This window comes from Ambystoma mexicanum, chromosome 8, assembly GCF_040938575.1.
Source record: "Ambystoma mexicanum isolate Mex_15411 chromosome 8, UKY_AmexF1_1, whole genome shotgun sequence".
Classification (NCBI taxonomy): Eukaryota; Metazoa; Chordata; class Amphibia; order Caudata; family Ambystomatidae; genus Ambystoma; species Ambystoma mexicanum.
This window is the reverse complement of record NC_090929.1, coordinates 898,470,851-898,482,445: the sequence shown is the minus strand read 5'-3', so window position 1 is coordinate 898,482,445 and position 11,595 is coordinate 898,470,851.

Genomic DNA, 11,595 nt, shown 5'->3' with positions numbered 1-11,595 from the left:
GCATTGCTTGACACATTTAGGTATCCAGGCACTATGCATAATGCACATAACATTTGTAAATCTATAATCACAGGTGTGAAATCCCCTGCAATAGTCCAGTTAAAGCCCCCTGTTTGGGCAGAAGTATGATGGCGCTTTATTCGCTTTCGCTTTAGCAGCAGGGTCTGTTTTCAGAGGCTGCCCTTTCCTCTTTTATAGTAGTAGCCTCCGTGTCGGAAAGAGCTCCTAATATGGATGTGCAGCTCCTGTGCGCCCATGTACATTGTAGAACAAACATCTGACATTCCACAGTCAGGGAAGGGAAGGGAAGTACTTCACCACAAGATGATGGTTGACTCCTGTGCACAGACTCCATTTGCAATCCTGGAGGTCACAGATATTGATGAAAGTATTGTATTTAATCTAATGGACTAACCGAGCTGCAGACAATGCTCTGGTGCGGATGGGGCTCTGGTGGTTTCTTTATCTCCCGTGATGGCTTCTGTTCCCTTTTGAGATTGTGTCTGAACATTGTAAGTCCGCCATCTTCACGTATTTTGGCGCCCAGGGCACACGCACCTTTGAAAAAAGGAAATGAATGAACTCTGGTCACACCCATCACCACCCTTTTATAACGCTCACAACACCTATCTTGATATGTTGCTCTGGTAGTGATACAAATAAGCATGGAAACACCTTGAAAGTCCCCCTATCCTCTTCATCAATGCTAGATCATCCAGGCTAGACAATCCAAGCGCAACATTGGATGCTCATGATGAGGGTGCTTGTGTGGTAGCATCAGCTACAGGGATGGTACACAGTCTGTTATAGAGATGCAGGACATTGCTGAGTAGTCACATCACAAAGCTAGCCATACCCCAGAATGGGTACATAAACCAGATCAGCAACCTCACAGAATGCACAACTGCTGAAGCATGGATGACGTCGACAGACGGAAAACCATGTGTAACGTACACACACAACAGAATAGATAAAGGCCAAGATTAGAAGTTATCAGGAAAGTGCATATGCACGGAAATATACTGAGATCAGAAGAGGCAATGTTTTTTCAAGTAGTGTTGCCATGTGTGTGCCAAGAAACACATTGTTGTGTTCAACACACCAATGGTATTATTGGTTTTGGCGAATACTTGTAGAGTAAGCCACACATTTGCCAAAACCATTGTTACGAAAGGTAGAGAGAGGGAGACTGGGTTCTGAACGGAGTCCATATGGTTGGCATGACAACCAGCAATGCCACGGTATGAAATGGCCTACTCACTAAAATGTATTTTCCAAACTCCTCCGTGTTACTACCCAATGAGGAGCTGCCTACCAAGATTTGCACCAATCAGCAGCTTTGTAAGAAGCAAGTTGGCCGGGCTTTCCATTCCCCAGCTGCCTAGTGATTTGTCTTATTGGGCTATTTTGGGCCATTCAACAGACAATTGGCTATGTTCAGCAGCAATCTTTTTTCTATTCCATCCGAGACTGCCTCTGTACTTGCTTCTTTTTTTCATGGTTGTTAGGGAATTCAATGCAATTTTCCTATGTCTCTGTTATGCTCCAGTAATAATGAAGTTGTAACACCCCATGATCGTATTAGTTTATGTTTAATGCAAGCGATGAATGATGATCAAAGGATCAAAGGTTAAATGTTTAATATGTTTTTTATGATAAACAAAGAAGAATTTTGTTTTGTAATAAAGGTTGTTGGCTTTAAACACCAACCTACTCAGGTGACACTTCTACTCATTAATAAGGTAGACCACTCTTTCCTACCCTTATGTCCATTACGGACTTGTAGAGAGGGGTAGTCAGTCTGCCTTTTAGTCCTATTTCTGCATGCAGTACAGCAAATATAAAAGAGGTTCGCGAGTTTGAACATTACTTGGCTAGATTTGCTTGCCTTTCCAGAAACTTCTCCCAGGTAACTCCCCTGAGAACCCTGCTCTTGCTTCCAGTTCTTCGATTCAGGGGATCACTATTGGAGAGCTTGGACTTAAACATTTATATATATATTACATTATTGGTTTATTACACACATTTTGCATTTAATTCATCACAATCACATCTACATAACACAATAGAAAAATCATTACATTCCAATATGTCAAACGTAAGCACATTCTAAAATGTCCTATCAAACACGATTTCCCCAAAAAATACAGCTGCTTAAACCAATGATATAATTTCCCCACTTGTTAAAATGAGCCACCAATCTTCAGGCGTTAAAGTGCTTAAGTTGTCCAAAAAGGTTTTAAAGTGCTTTGATCTTAAAGTTGTTAGAGCTGTGCAAAAAAGCAATAAGTGGTGCAAATTTTCAACTGTTCCCTCTTTATTGCAATAACTACATTTCACGTCTCTCAACAGAATAGGAAGTCTAACAGACACCACTTATTTGGTTGCGAGTAGATTCAATCGGATCCTCATGAACTGAGTTCTAAAAAAGCGATTTGGGAACTTACTCAGATATTTTGGAATGGAACCAAACGCCCTAATTTCATGTGTCAGGTGATAAAGCAGTTTGTATTTATTTGCCTCCTCAGCTGTTAAAATCCAGTCCAATTCCCAGAGTTTACGTTTGACCTTATGTGGATTTCCCGTTAAATCATCTTCTGAGGCGCACACACTTCATCAAGCAAAACTCTTGCATTGCAGTTCCCAAATCCTTAATAAACTATATTGTTAATTTGCCATTTCATTTTTTAACATATCAAAAATCGGAGGCGGTGCTTATAGGACAGATTTTCTGAACAAGGCTAGCGATTTCCAGTCCACAATTGCTTTTAACCAGATCAGCCCTAACACTCGTTGAATCACCTGAATAGAAGTTGACCTCCACACTCGCAACACCCGTTTCCAGAATATACCTTCAACGACCTTGGATTGTACGGTATCATTACATATTATCCCCACCAAAAATATTGCTGTATATATGGTCGTCTGGAATGGCGGTGGGCAATATTTGGGGGGTTTTGGGAGCGGGGGTTGCAGGGGTGTCTCCCTCTCCTTTAGAAATAATGCAGCGGTTGTGGGGGTGTCCCACGCAGGTTCCATGCCTTAATATCACAGCAAAAATATGGCGATATTTTTGCAGTGATATTAACACATGGAACCGATTGTACTTGTGAAACTAAACTATTTGTCCTCCTTCGAGGCCTGCGTGCTACATACAGCTTTACAGGAAGTGTACCGTTCGTGTATGAATAGGACTGTGATGCTCTGCTTACGGCGATAGCGGCAGGTACATGTTCCATTTACCATACTGCATTTTAAATAATTGTCTGCCTTATTCTCCTTGCAGGACATTTTCTTGAGGACACCAACGTCTAAATCAGCAGTAAGGAATTTCATTTGGGGCTTTATTAACATTCAAAGCAATATATACATTTTGAAGCCGGAGATGGGGAAAACAACCTGCTGGCCTTTAGAAGAATGGCGAAATAAATGCCAGGAAATCCTGCTTAATATAGGGACCACCAAAAACAGCCTCTGTGAAAACTCAAAGAGTAAAAAATCGGTTATTCTCAGTGGATTGGTCGCAGATGGAAGCGACTCGTGCATCATCTCAAACCCACAATCCGACAAAGAAATTAACAAACGGTCCTGGAATCCTGCCAACGTACCTGAATAAAAACGCTAATCCCCGTCACAGATATCTGATCTTGCGCTTTAAATTGAACATTGCGCGCACAAAGGAAGTCCTGGTAAGATACGGGATGACCAAGGACAAAATCTGTCGCCTATGCCAGGGAGAAGTTGAAACCCTGTGTCACTTAACTTTATTCTGTAAAGAACGACTAGTTGAAAGAACGCAGTTACTTCATGAAGTGTTAGAACCAGACAGTGGCTTGGATGCCAAAGCTTGGTTGGAAGCTCTCCGTAATAACCCAAATCAGAAGATATCTCGAAGCTTGGGCGCTTTCTTGGAACAAATGTTAAAAAAATTGGAAGCCTCCTAGGGACACCTCAAAGGAAATGTGAACCACAATATAACTGAAAGTTATATAACAGCCAGGCTAAAGATTCACAAAGAAAGGGAATAACCATCGGAGGAAGTTGGCCTGGCTCTTAATGGAGAGTATCTGTGTTTTTATAGCAAATGTTTGTATGTTTTATACACTGCATGCTAAATAAATTTTTTTTAAAAAAAATATATATAACTTGTAAATAGCAAACGGGTGCTGTTGAAGTAAAATAAATAGCATCCCTTTTTACATGTGCAAACATTTTTAAGTATACTTTATGGCAAAGGTGTTTCAAAATGCAGTAGGGGGGTGGTGCGTTTACGTACATTTTACAGGTTGGCAGTAGCAGAGGAGCGAGAAGAGCAAAAATGGACAAACGATGCACAGGTAAACAGTGCACTAGTGTATATCTCTGCATCTGATCTGTGAGAGGACTGCCCATGAGTAATCAGCAGTGGTCGAAGTGTATGAAAAGAAGTAGTGGAACTATGTTCCGACCGACCTGCCCCAGCTATCCAACAATCCCATCGACACCCCCCCCTCCCACATACAATACAAACCCCCAAACACATGCACCTGTCTAAGGGAACGTTCAACTGCTTCCTACACTTTTATTTTAAAACAAAATCATTCCAGAACATTTTCGTTTTAAAATAAAAGTATGGGAACAGTAAAACGTAATAAAAAGTAGAGGAGCAACCACTCCCGCTCACTTCGACCACTCAGGTCCATCGGGCCATTGTGTTTACATTTCTAGCCTTTAACTCCTGAGTGGTTCAGGCCATTGCAGCTTCCGGGGCTGCCAAAGTCATGTATTTATATAGACATAAACAAGCCACTCAGTGTTCCGTTATCATGCTGCAGCTCCCTATACTCCAAAGAAAGACTGGTGCAATGGAAAGTGGAACTTTTGGCACTATAGCATCCGCTTTGTTCACTAAGGAGGAAATGCCTCTGGCTGTCTGTCCAAATGTACCAAGCGCAAGATTAGACGAGAGGAGTTCTTCTCATTTTTGGTTTTGGTGAATCTTTGTGGCACTTGTGCCGCAAAATTGTCTAAACCGTTGTTACAGAAGAGACAGAGGGAATGGGGGCTTTAAACTGAGAATATGTGGTTGGCATAGCAATGGGCAATGCCTTGGCATTGAACTGCCAAATCACTAAAATCTCTTTTTCCAAAGTCCTCCGCCATACTACCCAATGAGAAGTTCCCAGACAAATATTGCTCCAATCAGCAGCCTTGTAAGAAGAACCAGTGCTCCCAGGCTACTTTTCTTCATGTTTCGTTGCCCCAACCAACTAGCATCAACCACAAACCTTACACCCTCCGTCTCTACCCCAGCCACCTAATCCCCAACCTCTATACCCTCTCTACCCCCACCCAACGCACCCCATTACATGCGCTGGTTGTGTTTTGTTTGGGCTTTTTTGGGCTACGTTTGACCAGTGCTCCCAGGCTACTTATCTTCATGTTTCGTTGCCCCAACCAACTAGCATCAACCACAAACCTTACACCCTCCCTCTCTACCCCAGCCACCCAATCCCTACCCTCTCTACCGCAACCCATCCGCTCCTCTCTCTATCCTCAGCCGCCCACCCTAACCCCACCTTGTCTACCACCACCCACTCTACCCCTGCTCTCTCTACCCTCACCCACTCAATCCCCACTTTCTCTACCCCAACCCACCCACATAACCCTGCTCTCTATTCCCCCACAACCCTTTCCCCAACTCTCTCTACCCTACCCATTGACCCCTATCCCCACTCTCTCTACCCTCACCCACCCTCCCCCCACTCCTAACCCCACCTACCCTCCCTACCCCGACTCTTTGTAACCCCACCTACCCAAACTACTCCCATTCTCTCTACCCACCCCACCCAGCCACCATTCTGTCTAGCCCATCCATCCATCCCCCATTCTCTCTGCCCCACCCACCCTACCTCCACTCTCTCAACCCCCACATGCCCTACCTTCACTCTCTACCCCATCTACCATAACCCCACTCTCTACCCCCAGCCACCCTAACCCCACTCTCCCTTACCCCACCCACTCTACAACACTCACCACTGCATCCCCACTCTCTGCCCCCTCTCATCCTTCTTCTCACACTCACACTTTGTTTCTTACCCTCTCACTCTCCATGTTTTCCCCTCACATTTCCTCTTGCTCATCATCAATGGCAACTTCTCCTAATCGTTTCCTCCCTTGCTTTATTCTCCTTCCTTCTCATTCTCTTCCACCCCTGCACCCCTTATCATATCCTCCTATGAAACTTTGCACTCTCTTCCTTGCACCCCGTTGCCTATCAATGCAAAATGCAAAGAACAGCAGTAAACGCCAAAACTATAGGCATTGGCAATGCTCGTTACATTAGAAGCAACAGTATAGCCAATTTAACCATGAGTGTGGGTCTTTTAAAGCAAGCTTCATGAGAACTAAATCACTTTTAGGGGCTGACCATTTTGAAATATTATGGACTGGCAATTTTGACACGTTAAGCACTGTGAGATTAAATACGATGCTCAGGGTCACCCACTTTTGGTCCTGTCTGCACTTTAGGGATTGTTTCCCATAGCTCATCGTGCAGCAAGGTGCAATTATTTGTAAATGTTTGAATTTTATGAGCTAAAATAATACTCTGTTTTGTAGAATTGAGTTGGAAAGAACATAAATCAAGTGATAATCCAAAATGGCCATTTTCTTTTTAAAATCTGCTTTGAAACAGGATATGCAAGAAGGGAATGCTTGTAATGTTTTTTTCTGTCCATTCTATACAGACCACTATAAGTAACAGGAAACGAATTGATGTAATCCCAACAGATCTCATCTGGGATATCCACTATATTTTAAAGATCCAAAAACACCCATCAATAGAATGTTAGTGATAAGTGCAACTGCATAATGTCATTGTTTGAAACAGGCTTGCAGATTGTTGCTCTTGATGTGAAGCAAACCATTCCAAATTTCAGAAAATACCAAAATTGTTTTGCGTCAAATAAACAGACAATAAAATCTTGTTAGCGGCCTGTGACTTTTGATTGGCACTCACCTGTTGTTCCACTGACAGGGCCTATATAAAAAGAAACAGCAGGCATTGGGTTAAACAATGCCCAGAATGTGAGAAAGAAATCCCTCTCACCAAAGACAACACAGCACTATACAGTGAGATAAGTTGACTTGTACAAGATCACAGTACCATCAGTTGGCAAAACCTGGGAAATGGGCTTGACACTATGATTCTGCTGTCTCTAATTTGGTAACCTACTCACCTTCCCTGACTAATGCATTATGCTCTTTATTGGGGGTGGCTACTCATCTTCTACAAACCCCATTTGGAGGACTAGGCTGTAGACCGGCATCCTAATCATGTTGATAGCGTTAAAAACTAGCATTTTCTGGTACAGGATGCCGGTTTTGTGGTGCAATAGGAGTTGCTATTACCAAATATCATATGCTCAAGATTATAAACCTCTGAGAGAGTACAGGCTAAATGACTTACCCCCAATGCACTCCAATCAATAGGCAAAGAATCGGGGCACTACACTGTGTGATCAACCATGGTAGGCTACACGAATCCTGACTGAATCACACAGGAATGTATTGGGGATGCCTCTATTTTAACTTGGTAGAATTTCCCAAGCATTTCTTTAGTTATTGTTTAACTAGCACTCACCTTTGAGGTGAATTCATTGGGCAAATTCGTATTTACATTGTTTTAATGAAGCATAGATAGCAGTCAGATTTGGGACTAGGGCTCTGAACACCATACAATATTATTGTAACTAAAGGAAAGGGAAATGGACCTTGGTACCTTTAGTGATTTTTATTGTTATGTTATTTGGTGTCTGTAAAGGCGCTAGACTGCACACGTGTGGTTTTGTAGAACATAGTTATCATACGTTAGCACATCGCTGCATCTGATTTTCCAGTAGAGCATGGTCTGACACATAAAATGCATTGTGTGATTAATGACAAAGTAATTGCACTATTCTCTCGTCCATCTTACCCATAATAATGAGGTCTTCTGTTATTTCAGTGCTCTGAGACCTATGATTGTGTAGCGCTGTGTAGGGCTATATAACAAATACATTATTATTATTATTATTATTATTATTATTATCAGATTCCTTCTGTGCTGCAAAGGCTCCTGAGAAAGACTGCACCTACTGCTCTTTCCAATATATTCAGAAGAAAAAAATCAAGCTCTGTCTTAGTCCCTCTTCTATGTTTGTTGATGTATTTAATACTAACATGTTACTTGCATGATCCTCGCACACACTATTAAAAACATTATAAACGTTCATGTTATTTTGTCTGCAAATCACTGGTTGGTAGATTGGTGATGTGATTTCAAGGTGGGGCTCTCGTTTAGCCTCCCAGTGATGGAAGCGGATGCTGCTGGTCTCCCTGTGAACAAAAGCGCATAGTGGTTTAGTTTTGCTACCATTATATTGTGATTTGTATGTTCAGATCACAGACTCCCCAGTAACTTCGAGGCAGCCAGCTGTTTTCACTGTCGCAGGGTGCTGTAATTGGTCTTGTAAAGGGCTCTTTGGGGGGTGACTCTGTAAGCAAAAGGTAATTGGTGAGATAGTGGGAGAGGCAGATGTGAAAACTGTGGTGTTGAGGGGCGGAGGACCGAAGTACCCGCTTCCTGTGTTCCAATCTACTTTTCATGGGTTTGGCCAAGTCACACATTCCACAACGCCACCTAGTAGCCTTTGCCTAAGAGGGCAGTGCTACTTTATACATAGCTCTGCCCTCTTAGACAAAGACAATTTCCTGGAGAAAAGGGTTTGCATTTGGGCTAATTTGCATACCCACAATGCCTTGCTGTTGTGGCTCAGAATTGGAGGCGAACTTCCAGAGATGGGTACTAGGTGGTGTTGTGAAATGTGACTAGGTTTGAATGGACTTTCCTATATATATATATATATATATATATACACATATATTGGTGACTGTGAACAAGCCACTGGGTAGTGGCGAAACGCGTCAGGCTGCCGTCTGGCAAGAAAACTCGGAGAATTTAATGGATTTTTTAAACTGCTGCAAATGAAAAATAAAGGTTGTTTTATAATATACAACCAACGTTGCAGTGTTTGCTGTTGGCTGTCGGTGATTACTATTTGCTATTTGGAACACCTTTGTATGTGGAGTGCTGCTCGCCTGAACAGTGTCTTCTGATGCCGTTCTCATTTGAAATATATGTATTATTTTCAATTAATCATATTTGTGATGTCATCTTTGATGTCATGGGTGTTATTCTTAGCAGTGCACACTGGTGGCACGAGTTATGGTTGCTTAGCTTACCATAACTGGCAAATTTTTTTTTTGGTTTTACTTGTAACCATAACATCCCTTTAACAAAGTTTTGTCACTGAATTTCATAGGCTCTTAGTAGCGCAACTTAACCATAATGTCCCCTTAGCTAACGTCTACGAACCTTTGACTTCATTGCGGACCTTCCGGACAGTGCCACATGACCATATGCTGGCGCACAGCATGATGACGGCTCCGAGAACCCGTCCGCACTTCACAATAAGATCCATGCTTCGTGGACAGTTTGGAACTGCATTTTCTACTGATCTAGGAACTTTCAACTTCAAAATTTCCCTTGCACAGCTCCAACACCTATTCCTACTCATCCATTAACAATCTAGTACACAGTACATAGTTTTAGCAAAACTGCTATTTATCTTAAAATGGAATCAGCTAATGCCATCCCTCCTCCTCATGAGACACCACCAGTGCAGTAATCAAGGAGCATGAGAAACACTGCCCACTACCTTAGAAATAACACACGCGCAACATTTTCCCCTGTCCACCTGCCCCTCTATATTAGTGTTTGGTGCCTCTTTCCTCATTTCCCTCCCCACCTTTCGTTCTAAGCTCTCCTGTAAAAAAAAAAAAATGTATCCAACAACAATACAAAAATTTCCTTTAGAAACCACCTTTCACAGTTAAAAAATAGCACTAAAAAATAATTATAGACTCCATCTACTTTATATTTCTCAGTAAAGTAGATAGACTCAATAAGATTTTCCAACATTTCCATTTGCATTTTCTGTTATGCTAAATGGCAATATTGTGGCGTGTATCCCCCGTTCCAGGGATGGAACGGTGGATACCGACCTGGCAGCCCAAGTTATCAGCCCAAGCAAAGCAAGGGTGGATAACAAGGTCTCTGGACCATTATACCCCCATTCGAGCCCCTGCAATGGGGGATAAAGGCCATTAGCACCCTAGGTTCCCAAAGTTGGAACCCGGGGTGCTAAAGGATTTTTCTTCCTACACCGGGATGCCTGGAGCGTACCGGTGTAGGAACTTAAATCCGTTTCCAAGATGGCCACCATGGAAAGGGAAGGAGGGGTTCAGTACAGGGCCCGTCTTCGTTTTCCATGGCAGCCTGCAGAAGGGGAAAAGAGAACCCTATGACCATATTACCACAAGCATATTTTTCTTCCCTTTCAAACCTATCCCAATTTCGAATAACTTTACCACAAAGCCAGTCCCAGGTGGACATGGCCACTTTAACCCCATGTGTTGTCCCTCGTGGTCATGGCCAGTAGCCTGATTGTCTGGATCATTAACTATTTTTTGTACCTACATTATGACACTTGTCAAAAAACAAAATCCATTCAGACTTTATGAAAACATCTATATCTAGATCTATAATCTTTTTGCAAACCTTTGTGTAGATTCGTCAAATTGCACCTCATTTATAAACCTTTACATTATATTGGAACGCCCTCTCTAATTGTGCCCCCCTTGACAAAATCCCACCAAACTTCGCAAAAACATGAATATCTAGTTCTATTATCAGTTTGCCAAATTAAGTGTACATTCGTCAAATGGCACCTCATTTATAAGCCTTTACATTATTTTGAGACCCCCTTCTAATTTTGCCCCCTCTTGACAGAATCCCACCAAACTTTGCAAACACATTCAGAATCGCAGGAATATAATTGCAAAATTTCATGTGGTTTCATTGAGTGGTGCCAAAGTTAAATGCCATCCAAAAACTGCCCCCAAACATCTGAAGTGTCCCCGAACTTCTCAGGACTGTTCGCGAACATCCGAACTGGTCGCTGACTTTTGCAGCAAAAATCACCCATTGTTTTGCTTCTTGCAGCCATATTCCATCCCATCCTCATCACCCCTCACCTCCTCAGAGATTATTTGATAAGTTTGATAAGTGCAATGCTGTTTTTTTAATCTGTTTTTACCGCGATGTCCGGGAATCCAAGATGGCGGGCGTTTCCAAAAATCTGATGCACCTCACGTGTCACGACAACCAATCAGCATACTCGTTGTGTGTCCGTGGACATGACGCAAGTCTATTAGCCAATCGGTGTCCTTTCCGCGGAGCGAACAGGGAAATGTGTCCGCGGAGCGGACATAGATATCACTAATTGTTTTGCCTTACGTTTTGGTCATTTAAAAAAAACCTACTGGACAGATTTACACCAAATTAACAAAAGCAAGCTTTCGGGACCAGGCCGCCGCTCATGCCACAAATTCGGAAATCCGTCCAGCAGTTTTGGCTGTAGGCATGAGCAAAGTTTTTTCCCATTATGTCTATGGGAAAAAAATAAATTTTGGGACCCCCCCCCCTATAACTTTGCCCCCCCTGGACCAAAC